This window comes from Columba livia, chromosome 7 (assembly GCF_036013475.1).
Source record: "Columba livia isolate bColLiv1 breed racing homer chromosome 7, bColLiv1.pat.W.v2, whole genome shotgun sequence".
Lineage (NCBI taxonomy): Eukaryota > Metazoa > Chordata > Aves > Columbiformes > Columbidae > Columba > Columba livia.
The window spans coordinates 8,356,139-8,369,768 of record NC_088608.1 but is presented as its reverse complement, the minus strand read 5'-3'; the positions used below and the strand labels follow the sequence as shown (position 1 = coordinate 8,369,768).

General features: G+C 39.8%; 1 protein-coding gene and 1 long non-coding RNA gene across 2 annotated transcripts in view; both read right to left on the bottom strand.

Moving 5' to 3' along the window:
- LOC110355337 (uncharacterized) overlaps window positions 1–5,270 on the bottom strand; it is a 96,792-nt gene extending 91,522 nt beyond the window's left edge. Inside the window, exon 1 of the long non-coding RNA XR_010473975.1 lies at window positions 4,351–5,270. This is a non-coding gene — a long non-coding RNA (uncharacterized LOC110355337). The remainder of the gene's footprint in view (window positions 1–4,350) is intronic.
- Window positions 1–13,630, bottom strand: part of DPP10 (dipeptidyl peptidase like 10) — a 495,948-nt gene that overhangs the window by 461,777 nt on the left and 20,541 nt on the right. The gene's annotated exons all lie outside the window — the stretch shown is intronic.

Sequence of the window (13,630 nt, the reverse complement as noted above, 5' to 3'; positions counted from 1 at the left end):
GTTTTGTATTTTCAGCAAATTTTATGAGTACACTCATAATATTTATGTCAAGGCCACCAAACAATATATTAAACAAGTCTGAAGCGTAACCACTCCAATTTTTTCCCGAAACATTTATTATCATAGAATGGTTTGGGTTGGATGGGACCTTTTAAACATCATCTAGTCCTACCCTCCTGCCACAGGCAAGGACATCTTCAACTAGCCCAGGTTGCTCAGAGCCCCATCCAACCTGACCTTGAACACTTGAACACTTCCAGGAATGGGACATGCACAGCTTCTCTGGCCAACCTGTTCTGGTGTCTCATCACCTTAATTGTAAAACATTTTCTTCCTTGTACACAATTTAAGCCTACATGCTTACAGTTTAAAGCCTTTACTCCTTGTCCTGTCCCGATTCTCTACTCTGTCAGCTGGACGGGTCCACCAAACCAGCTCACCATGCAGCCAGAGGAGCACTGCTGGTGGAGGAGGAGGAGGGTGAGTGCTTCTTGAATACATGCTATACCAGTTAACACTACCCATATCACTGCAACTGTATTTACATACCTATTCCATTAGTTTTTCCACTGAATGTGAGCAGGGCTTGCTTACACCTTTTCCCGCCCAGCAGTATCAGGAGAGGGGACCAGCTGTCCCCTGACAGGGGGACCCACACGTCCGCCATTTTCTACCTCAAAGCTGAGGGGAGCTCAGCACCCCCTGACTCACTGACCACTTCTTCCTCTTCTGGTTTGCCAAGAATGGTGCAAGGTACACACCTCAGTACCAAGGACTTCCCAGATTCCTGACATTTGGCACCACTTTTCTGCTGCACATGTGTTGGGGGTCTGTGGGGCTGCCCCCCCAGACACAGCTGGTTCTGACGTGACCCCGCATGAGGCACAGCTAGGGCCTCAGGGAAAAGGTACTTCTAAAAGGGCAAATTGCCCAGCAGTGAGGGAAAAAAGTGTGAAAAACAGCCCCGTGGCACTGAGGTCTGGCAGGGAGAGCAGCTCCAGGTGCTTGGGTGGGTATTGTGAGGGCCCACACTAGTGGATTGAACTGCACACCCACGGGCTGCACCAAATTTTCAGTGCTGCCCCTGTGTTCATACACATGAAGTGTCTGGAGACAAGAGCATTAAAGTGCAGCTTCAAAGCTTTCCTTAAGCTCTTACAAGAACCCTCTAATTATGGGGGGAGGGGGAGCCATTCAGCTAATAAGTAAGCAAGCTGCTGATCAAGATTATAAGAATGCTGAGTGTTCTTTCTTTGATTCTTCTCCCTTTCTTTGCCCTCCCTATCTCACAGGTAAGTACAAGGAGACGGGTTCTTTGTGTCATTCACCCCATCGGATTTACATACACATAACAACAGCTCATGAATCAGATAAGTGAAACAACTAAGAGCTGTCATAGGAAAAACTATTAAAAACACAACATGCATTAACTCTTTCATAATCACAAAACCTGCTTTGTAAGTTTAAAAGACAACAACTGTGAGCATAAAAAGGCTTGACTCCACCTACTGTACATTAAAATCCTGTATCCCACTGCAGAGTCAGCTCCCAGCCGATAGCTTGTGTTCTTACTGTTAACCCCCAGGGAAAGACCTTTCACTTTGTAGTACTGAATTTCATTTCATTTCTATTACTATAATCAAGGTCACACACTTCTTCCTGCAGGGCATCTCAGGCCACATTGACAAGTCCTCTTCACTTTGCATCTTCAGCAAATCATATAAGCATACTCATATCTGTGCCGAGGTCATTAATAAAAGTATTAAACATGATTGATCCCAAGACCAATCTACAAGAAGCTCCATCAAAAAACTGCTATTACTAGTTGTTGCTGCCCCAGCACCACCAGGAGCTAATGGTTTTCAAGGTCTCCTGTACTGCATCAGCATTTGGGTTTTTCAGCCACTTTAGTTTCCAATGGCTTAGCTCAGCAATCTGGTTTACTATGAACCTATAAGGTTATCAGTGCTGGCTACAATATTATTTACACTGTGACTTTGGCTTGGTATTCCAGCAATTGTGAACTCAGTTCATATTGGTATTAACCTAATATAAAACTTATTTTCCATGAATAAATAAATAAAAAATGGTCTCCTCTTAAAAATACTGAATTCCATTCCTTAAACTTTCCTAATCTTTGTTAAACCTTTTCTCCATTTTTTTTCTCTGGCATTTGTTAGATTCAACTTAAAGTAAGGAATACTTTAGGGATGCAGAGAAAAAAAAATATCAGCCATTGTTTTTACACTTTCACTGAGTTCATTCTTTACAATCATCTCAATTCTGAATAAGATAAATACACACATGGTATTATCAGCACAGATTTAGTGGTATGTGGATTTGCAGTCAGGAGCTCAAACAGCAAACACCTGTGGCTGCTAAAGAGCCTTCCCTGCTTTCCTCAGCAGTGGGGCTGTTTTCCTGTCTTTTTGGTTAAAGGTGAAGATGGATTGGGTACATGTCTTGAAACTTGCAGATACAGCATATTTAACTAAAGTAGTAAAATAAAAGTGCAAGCCTTTGACAGATAAGCCATCTTGATTTGCCTTTAGCGCTCTGAACCAAGGAAAAATATTTGATTTTTTAGAACACAACCCAGACCACAAAAAGAATATTAAAAATCCTAATTCTAAGGCTACTTCTCATTTTCAAAGTGGACATAAACTCACAGGCAGCTACATCACTTAAACACCATAAATACTTAAATAATATCTTCCTATTTAAGACTTATTACATTTTATTCTGAATTGCCTCATAGTTTAGAGTAAAATTAACATGATATTAGAATCACAAAATCGACTGGGTTGGAAAAGACCTCAGAGGTCATCGAGTCCAACCCTTGGTCCAACACTAGTCCGTTTACTAGATCATGGACATGGTACTAAGTGCCATGTCCAATCTCAGTTTAAAAACCTCCAGGGACAGTGAGTCCACTACCTCCCTGAGCAGCCATTCCAACGCCTGACCACTCTCTCTGTAAAGAATTTCTTTCTAATATCCAGCCTAAATTTCCCCTGGCAGAGTTTAAGCCCATGCCCCCTTGTCCTATTGCTGACTGCCTGGGAGAAGAGACCAATCCCCACCTGGCTATAACTTCCCTTCAGGTAGTTCTAGAGAGTGATGAGCTCACCTCTAAGCCTCCTCTTCTCTAGACTAAACAACCCCAGCTCCCTCAGCCTCTCCCCACAGGTCTTATGTTCAAGTCCCTTCACCAGTCGTGTTGCTCTTCTCTGGACCCGCTCCAGCACTTCAGTGTCTTTCCTAAACTGAGGGGCCCAGAACTGAACACAATACTCCAGGTGTGGCCTCACCAATGCAGAGTACAGGGGAAGGATCACTTCCCTTGTCCTGCTGACCACGCTATTTTTGATATAGGACAGGATACCGTTGGCCTTCTTGGCCACCTGGGCACACTGTTGGCTCATATTGAGCTTCCTGTCAATTAGTACCCCCAGGTCCCTTTCTGTCTGACTGCTCTCCAGCCACTCTGCGCCCAGCCTGTAGCGCTGCAGGCAGTTGTTGTGAAGTTAAGGCATATATTCTGTTCAGAATACTGAAACAGAATTTTTGCCTTCAAAACTAAACCAAAAGATAGAGTTTTCAGTAGTACTAATGTTCAAAGCTGATACCAAAAGCCAGGCACCCTCTCTCTTCAGCAGCCAGATAGTTTTATTTGGTTAGCATTTTTATGAGCTGAAAGCATCAAGTTCATAGTTGCCCTTATAATCCTCCTTAACATAGACCTCCATAGATACCATGAATAACTGGATTTTTCCCATTGCATCTTAAATACATCAATATTAGAGACAGAAGTTTGGCTTAGCTACCAGAAGCTATATTCCTCTATCACAGCATTTCTAAACACCCAGCCTCCACAAGGTGCATTCACAGAATTTTAACCACATAAACACTAAAAATCATTTGCATAGTTGCATTTAAATCAGTAACTTTTATCTCTTTTCTAGGACAGTGTCAAAAGATGAGGAATAGCAACCAAACAAGCCCTGAATATCATCGCTGCAATCTCCTGCCTGCTCTGCACTACAGTAGCACTTACATCAAGTAGGTCCACACTAAAAAAATTCAGCCAATAAGCTGGAAATAAAACCCCAAAATCTTAAAAGAAACCCTAGATTGCTAAGGCTGTGTTTTGTAGCTACTTTGCTTGAACACAAGTGAAAAATATATGTAGAATAGTTTCAGAGAACTGGAGCCCACAAGCCAAAAATAACCCAAATCTGGTCCTCCATGCAAGGCTGTGAATCAGATACTTTCACTGGTACCAGCTAAACTACAGCAGAGAACACAATATGAAAACCAAATTGCATCCCATATATTTCTGTTCCCTACCTTTGAAGATCACAAGTGCTCACTTGCGAGCAGGTCAAGCGCAACCAGTAGAAAGACTCCCAGGGAGTTTCTGGCTCAGGAACAGGGACAACACAACCTGTTTTTTTGCATCAAATTGTCTCCTTTTTACCATCCCAATAGCTGTAAGCAGTAAACACTGCCTTAGAATTAGCAAATCTGCTGACCACGAGAAAGGTAGCCCTCAGTGAACAGGTCTGGAGAGGAATAGTAAAGGGGAGTACAACATTAGAAGAAGCTTATATTGTATGGTTTGCAAGGTGTTTCTCATTAGCTAATTAAACTGGTAATGTGAAACAAGGCAGCGAGCAATTTTCTGATGGGCACTCCCTGATGACATGAGAAGGAGACGCTGACTACTAAAACATGGTGGTAACACCTGAGTACTGCAGGTGGTACATAGTCAAAAGTTAACTACTATTTTTATTTATAGCTAAACAGGGTGGAAGATGGACATTTATTGACATGAAGGGAATACATAGGTATTCTCTGTGGAACAAAAGTAGTCTTTCAGTCACTTTTTAGTCTCAGCCATTTGACAAATTTATGTATTTTTCAAAACATAGACTAGTCTCCTGAACCTTAAGTCATTTTTCTGCCAATAATCATGGAAAAAGGTTTAACTAAAGACTTACTGAGACAAAACTTACATCCAAATCACTGAATTTTCAGACACCGTTATTATTTTTATCATTTGGCCATGCATGGATTTGAACTATTATTTATGGCCATCAGACTCTTTTTAACTGCTTAAATCAAAGCTTGTTCTCTGCAATGAAAATTAACCTGACTAAACTGACCAAATTTAGCATGCTTGTTTTAGCAGTCTTAGGTTAATTGTTTTGACCTTAATCTGTCATATTCATTCACAGTATAGCATAAAAGGGCAGTGTTATTTTTTCACCTTTTAGAGCATTCTAGTGCAAGTTAATCAGGGCATCCCTCTAAATTTCCAGGTAGAAATTACTTTGGACCTCAAAGGGTAATTCATTGAAAATAAATATTCAATTACACAGTACAAATAAAAATCATTTAAATTTATATTTACACTAAGTTTTTCAATAAAATTCCAGAACTACTATTTCTTAAGAAAACACTGCATGAAGGTACAAGTTACAATGTGGTACAGTACATTAAAACATTTTTAGCATCTCGAAATCTGTTTGCACAATTTCCATAATTTTGTCAAAAGAAAAAAGACACCACATTTTTATTAGAAGAAATTACTTCCTTTTTTCAATCTACATAAAAGCAAATAGCAAACATATTCCCTTGTTGCCACAGTTACCAGACTACTAAGTTGCCCTCAAAAACTTATTCTACAAAAATAAAATAGTTGTTTTTTCCCCCTTGAACTGCTGCTTTGATGTGTGTTCAAAGATGGGTGAGCAAGTGGTAAGACTATTAAATGATCTTCCCTGCTCCTATTTTTCCCGGGGATTGAACTACAGACACATCTATAAAACAGCACATGGTGTCCTGTATGGGAAGAAAGAAATTCTCCAGCTAGCAGAGCAAAACCTTATTTTTCCAAGTGTTATTTCCTAAACTAACATATGTAAATTATGTCACAGAATCAAAGGCACACTCAGCACCCAAACATATGAAAAATAATTGGGCAGCAAAGGAGCACAGCTGCCATTAAAGATTTAGGGGCTCTCATACAAGGGCAAGAGTTGCCGGCAGAGAAGCCCACTTCAGCAATTGCTGACTCAAGCAAAGCCTGTTGCTCTTCTCAAAACATATTGAGCATATTAATTTCATTGTTGGCACCTCCTCCAAAGCTGCTGGCCAGAGAGGAGCAGCTGCAGGGCCAGGGAGACGCCACATGTTTCCCACAGGGCTCCACAGCTGCCAACAAGGAGACCTGACGCTACATGCCTGACATACAGCAAGCAAACTTGCTTTTTTGTAGAAAATGGTGGAATTTTAATAAAAATGTGATTTTTGTTATTTTGTTAATTGAAATCTCCACAGCATTTGCAACCTTTCCCATTTTGACAAATCAGTATTTTCCCACGATGAAGTCTTGTTACAGATATTTTCTCTGATTTTCAATAGCATTGAATTCCACAGATTTAATGAGAAATTTGGGCAGTTAAAATCAGGTCAAATTAGGTTATCAGCTGTTAATTTATACGCCTGGAGTGGCTTTGGCATGTAAGAAAAAAAGTTGGCTTCACATGCAAAACCATCCAAGTTTTATGGTATTCTCTCCTGTGACCTTGGCCGTGAAACCCAACATAAAACTGCACTGACAGAAAAGGCCAAACAGTCAGCAGCTCCATCTGAACAGTCTCAGTCCTGCCCTCAGATCTGCAGTGGAATTGTCAAAACCAGACTGATGTGTTTCCTTTCCAATAGAGCAAGGGAGATATTCACCTCAAAACAATATTACAGTTCAAAGTAGCCGAATTAGTACTTTAGCATCCTTGGAAGCCCACATCCTTAGTGGGATTTTTAAGAAGCAGAACAGTACTTTAAACATATCCCACTGATTGTCAATAGAGTGTAAACCACAGCTATGATTTCTGAAACTCCACACAAATAATTGCTCTAACAGCAGTCTTTCTGCACTATGAAAAAGCCAATTTAAAAAACCCCATCATCTTAGGGGTAATGCATCACTGTAAACCAGAATTGTATAATTTCACACTTCTTGGCAATAAACATTTACACCAAGCTTACTCTCTCATCATTTCATCCTCTTCATTTACTGCTTATTGAATATGACAGAAAGAAGAAATATAAAAATATGGTAGGAAGAAATTGTTCTATTCCTTTTATCTTTTTAAGGAAAAAAATAAATGTTAGCACGGAGCAGATGAAAAGGAATGAAGAAGCCACAAAGACAGCTGGGTGACAGAGACCTGAGCACACTGTCACACACTGGTAGCACCAAACTAAAGTAAGGGACTCTGTACTTATGCCGATAAATGTTGCCACCAACACAACAAACTGCAAGAATGACCCTTTGGGATCGCCTTTGACATTGTGCTTCGTTACCTTGCAAGTCTGATTGCCAGATCCAGAGGGAACATTGCACAGCACCAGCAGATGCCTAGAGCGGAGTCAAACTGCAGGTTTGTTCGCACATTTTTCAGATAATTGTTTTAAGTCACTCAGCAAGGAGGCTGAACTGAAAAAGGGAACGAGGGAACAAGGGGCTGCCTGCACCACAGCTCTGTGCTAGGAAGTGATTTAAATGTCATCTCAGGGTCTGTGATGCTGCCCATCCTGTCTCTCTTGGAAGAACCTAGGGGATGATCCATGCACTTTCACATATATTTGGGGTACAGACACCCTCTCTCCCTTAGCTCATCCAACCAGGAATAAAGGTTTGGGGCTGACTGCACCTCTGAGCCTCATTTTGAGGACAGCCGAGTTCTACGTGCAGATCAAAGCTGAGCAGTGTCATGTGGTGATGACTAAGGCATGGGGATTTTGAAGGCAAAACTGTTTGAAAAATTAAAATAAATGTCTCAGTCTTATCACAGTGTCTAAAGAACTACAGAAAGACCATGCTGGCCCATTTAAGCGACAGTTACCTGCACTTCTATTCTCCAAAGCCTCTCCCAAGTAGTATGTCTTTCATCTCCTCCTGTTTCTGAGATTACTATGTGCTGACAGGAGTGTTTTGGAGTGATCTGAAAGTGCTTTTAAAGGATAACATGTGGAAATAAATAATTCAGATTTTTCTTGAGTGTTTCTTTAGTGTCTCAGCTTACAGATAGAGAGTGCTTTTATGGAGCGCTCACCTGTACAATGGGTTGTACTCTCCACTAAGTGTTTTGCCCAAATGACTTTTGAAAGCTCTTTTTCTAACACAAAGATAGTGGGATTTTATATCCCTAGTACAGTCACATTCCTGCTAGACAAGAGATCTCTGTTCAAAGTACTGGACACAATTACTGGCACGATTTTTAGCAAAACCACACATGCTTTACGATTTAACATGTAATATTATATGAGCTTTGAATAAGCTGTGTAAAACCAGCAATAGTATGAATATGGGAATAAAAAATTTTGGAGATTTTTGAAACAATCAGGCAAGGTTTGATAAAACAAAACCAGAGGGTTACATAATAAACACTAATTACTTAAAATTACAGCTGCAAGGATATCTCAAAACAGCAACACATAACACCAAAGTGTGGTACATTAGTCTATCTGATGAAAATTATCTATAAAAGAATTATATATTATATATGATATTGAGAGAATATGATCTTTTCTGATTATCCCTTTTTGCTAACACATGATCCACATCAAAGGAAATATACATTTTCTGCTGAAAATGCTAGATGTTCTGCTGCCAATTTTTCTTTTAAAATACTCACTTTTTAACACTTGCACGTACACTCAGGATCACACGGTAAGAGAAAGCCACAGTTAGCACATTCTCTGATGTTTTTCTGACATTTTCTGTAAAAAAGTACTCATGACTGAAGACTTCAGTATCTTCTGATATGGTCTATAATCCCTTCAAAGTTCCACAGGATAGCAGTCTTAAGAAAAGTATTTTAAATCTCTCTTTCTTTCTTTCTTTCTCCCTTTTTCTTTGCAGCACAGTCTAGGAACCCAGCCCTTAGTACAGAAATCTGTCTGGTAGCATAAAAATTAAAGCTTTCATGGTGCATGAACACATCTTGGAGGGCACAGATTACTGTACAACTGAGATAAAATTAAACATCTCGGTCCAGAGATGTTCAGCAGTGTAATTTTGGATGATAAAAGGTAGAGATATTATTTTTATCTCTCAGTTAACAGCCTGCTATGGTATGCACACTCCTTTGCCTGCGTTTTTCACCATACACATCCACTCTTAGCCAACACACCAGTGGTGGACAGGCATTGGATGGGTGAAGCACATAAGCCAAAGTAGACCAACATTTCAGTTGGTTGACAAGAGGCCAGAGAGGCAGGGGCATGGGGGTGTCTCTGCATCCCTGTTGGTGCAGAACAAATCAAGCATTTACACTCCCAAGAACCTCTGTGCTGCAGCCTGACCTAAATTACCAAACGTAAGTAATCCAACACATTTTGAAGCCTGATATCTACAGTAAATTTAACTGGATGAGTCTCCAAGCATAAAATTTATTATACTACATAAAGAAAAAATCAGAATAATGTGAATATTTGGTTTGGAAAAGGTGAAGACAAATAAAATCATGAAGACTGCATAAAATTTAAGCGGGGTAGTTTTACTTGTACCTTCTTAGAACATAAAAATTGTTGCCACAGATCAGAGAGGCTGCAAATCAGCCTCCCAGCACCATCAGTGCCGACTTCTCTGAGCAAGGAACATGAATGTCTGTATGGAAAAGCCCTTGTAACACAGGGAGACTGGACAGCCTGCCAGGGAAACCTGATATCTCTCCTCAAAAGATTTCAGGTGATTTTAGTTGACTATACTGGGGTTATCTTCTCCTCTGCCTTGTCAGCAGCAGTTGTTTATAAGCTGCATCTTTCTCAGAGTAGCGTTGCTCCTGTCAACCCAAGACACATTCCGCCTATTCATCCTTCCTGAATTTCACTGATATTTGTAGCAAGTGTAATCCAGTGATAAGATTAGTGGCTAGAATCTATTAAATGCTTCTTGAAAACAACCTTTAAACAAGCTAATGAACTTCCAATCCACCTAGATTTACAATTTACATATTCAAAAATCCTATTTACTACATGTTAGAGCATAGAGATTAATATTTCCCCTTCCCAGCAGATTCTGGCATAATATCAGAGCAAAGTAAAAGATTAAAAAATAGAAAACTACATTGAACCATATTGTTCATTCATCGCAGGATGAATGCAATGAAAATGTCAATTTCTGTAGAAAAACTTGTTACATATTTGCAAATTGTAAGGTAACTTGCTCTTTTTGCTTTCACCAGAAGGAACTGAAAACAGTAGCTAACTTATAGGCAGGAATGATTTATAATATGTTGTAGTGACAGACTGTCAGCTGACCCTTGTAGAAATACCTTATCTACACCTGAGGTTGGACACCTCTTCTCCCACTTCATCTCTCCTCAAAAGGTTCGCATTCCACATTTTTCATGCTCTTCTGCTTTTTCTGCTGTTGCTGCTGACAGAAACAAAAAGATGCAGCATCAGCCAGTTTTCATAGGTTCTAGTTTCAGGAAATGTTGTACTAATTCCCACATGGTACTGAAATATAAGTGCAGACAATGAAAATCTTGTATATTGGTAATTCTGGATAGTCATCATGAAACAGTAGTCTGGTGATACACAGTCATTAAAGGATTCTCCACATGTGTTATGAGTCTGTTATTGTCTCTGGGCTTCAACTTTGGCTTAACTGGGACAAACTGAGAACCCAATGAGACAGACCAGTTTGAGAAGCAACATGGGGCTCAGTAGGGATGTAGCCACACATCACAGGGAATGGTCCTCACGTCACAAAGCACACCCAGTATGGACCATCATTCACAAAATGGGATTTCAGCCCATGCAAAATGAAGGTGCAGGTTTTTCCTCTTCAAAACTAATTTGCTGAGGAAAACAAAAACAAACAAAAACAAACAAACAAACAAACAAACAAACTGAAAAAGCACTGGTCTGGCTGTTCCTCGGAAGATTCAAGTCTCTGGGTGGCAACCAAACGCTTCTTCCCACAAACTCTAAAAGGATGGCAAAAGTTCAAGGAAAACCCTTTTTTCCCAATATACTCCATTAGCTTACTGTAGGTATTCCTTTGCTCCATGCATAATTTTGATTTCTCACTCTTCTCAAGTACCTTAGCAAGCACAGCTTCCCCCCCCTGAAGCGAGACCTTTGAAGGAAAGCACTGAAAATACCCTTGGTGATTTATACATCCATTTCTTGACATTTTCCAGCAAGCCCATCCATCACTGTTTCTTCAGTATCAGGGTACCTTTAGTTATGTTGTTCTAAAATTACTTTTATGCCCTGATATATTCTTTGCATTTCAAAGCTAACCACCCCTATTTTAAGTAAAATTAAGTGCATGCTTCTAAGGGTGGCACCAAGGGCATTTCTATAAGCAATTTATAGACAGTTGCAGCTTTGACTCCAGATAAGCACATTTTTCTTTCTTGAAATGCTTAACTAAGAGGATGAGTTATACTAGTTACTTAACTCAGTGCTTTTCTTTATCTGGCTCCTACTTTCGTGTTAAATCAATACCGAATGCCGCAAGACAAAAGGAAGATAATCAGATTGTAATTTTGCATTAGTTGGCCTACATGATAATGCCATTCAACTGCATTTAGGAAAATCTTTTTGCTTATACACATTACGACTCTGCACATATTAATAAATTAGTACCATCTCCCTTGCCAGACAGCTCCCTATAAACTTCTACAAAGCTATGTTTGAAGGACATACTGTTCTTTGAAACTTTTCCCTGTAGTAACACCTACTAGAACTTTCACAATAGTTAAGCCACTTCTGTACTTAGAGTATGTATGTTTTCTTGCAAATGTCTCTCTCTGAGTGTATACATAGGACATCCCTGGGGTAAACCTGGTGTTTAAACATGTCTGTAGGGTAATTTTATATGCTTCAGGGTTTCATAGTTGGCCTCCAGCTGACAGCCCAGTAGGAAATGGGTCTCCTGTAGGTACCACATCATACGTGCCGACCAAAGGGATATTTCAGCTACCCAAGGCTATCTTAAATGACACTGAATACCTATGTCTAGGCAACTCAATCCTACCCATCTTGTCTTTGATGGCAAGTTCTTCAGGAGCAGAAACTGTCTCTTTTTTTCATATGCAGTGCCTATTACCTGGAATCCTATTTCTACCTTGAATAGCATGTGTTTCTACAACAAGGCACACTAACCAGTGAGTCCTATTTAAATTAGCTGCCAATATAATGCTGTTATGTTACATATGTATTCATATGTAATAAACATCAGTACTGCTTAAACCCATGAGAGTCAAGAGACAGCCCAGCTCAGTGAAGGTTTTGCACTGGAGGAGACAAAGGAGGAGAAAAAGTAGTGTATGTAGCTCAGTAGCATTTTTGGCCTCACCATCGATCTACTTACAATCTTCATAAATCACTTTCCTGTCCATATGTCTAACTTTTTTGCCATTTTTTCTGTTTAGCATGAAGATACAGACTATTCTGAAAGGCTCCTGTGGTCAGAAGCAACTATTGACTTGGACTAAAAGATAACAGTAACCTGAAAAAATAATATTCTCGGCTTTCCCTTCTGATATGAAATAATGAGTATGAAGAAACTCCTCCAAAACCTCAAATTTTCATGTGGTTTCCCAGAAAGTCATAAACTGTCTCGATAAAAACCAGACCCAAACTCACTGACAGCTGACAACTTGTAGAAAGTTCACAGTGAACTAAATTTCAGGCTCCGTTATGAAACACTGTTATAAAAAAAAGCATTAAAAGAATCCACAGAGCCTTAAGTCCATTTTGTATCAGATTGAATTAAAGTATCTCAGTAATTAAAGACATGAAAGTTGTAATCACTAATGACGGATTTCCACAGAGCAGTGTGGGGGTGGCAATAGCACAAACCACCTCTCTTCTCTGCAATCAGATCAGTCTTGGACAAAAAGAATGAAGTTGGGTGACCTGCATGCTAATTCCACCATGAATTCCTTGTGGAAAGCTAATGCATTATTTGCACGTATGCAAACACTGGGAGGATTTGTGTGCCTGCGGTTTCTGTCTGCCTTCTGCTCAGCCTGTCTATGCTACTCATGCACAACAAGATACTCCAGAGCACAGTTTTGCAGTATCTGCTGAAGCCGTAAATGCGATCATGTTTCTAATTAAGAGTTTATTAAAGATTATGCATATGTCATTATTAATCAGCTTAAGAATGTGCCTTAAATTTTGCCTCCCTGGATAGCCAGTCACTTGTAACACAGGACTGCCCAAAAATATGTCCATTACAGCCACACCTGTATTAGCTGCTTCTATACAAATCCTGTTGCTGTTGAAACTTTTTGCTACTTCTGAGGGAATATTTCAACCATCTGCATTTCACTGAATATATTGATATAGGCACTGTAGGGGATTCCTCCTTTTCCAAAACTAATTTACATTAATTTTCTTGTCACACAAGTGCAAAATCTGGATCCAATGCACGGGTGCCCATTTTTATGATTTTTCTTTAATTATTTCTCAATGATACTAATTAATTCACTGTACACCAAGAATTAGATCAAAGCTCTTCAATTGACACCCAATAGAGACAACATGTGGCTGCACAGGATTGCAGCACGATGTGGTGGGTTGGCTGAAGTTG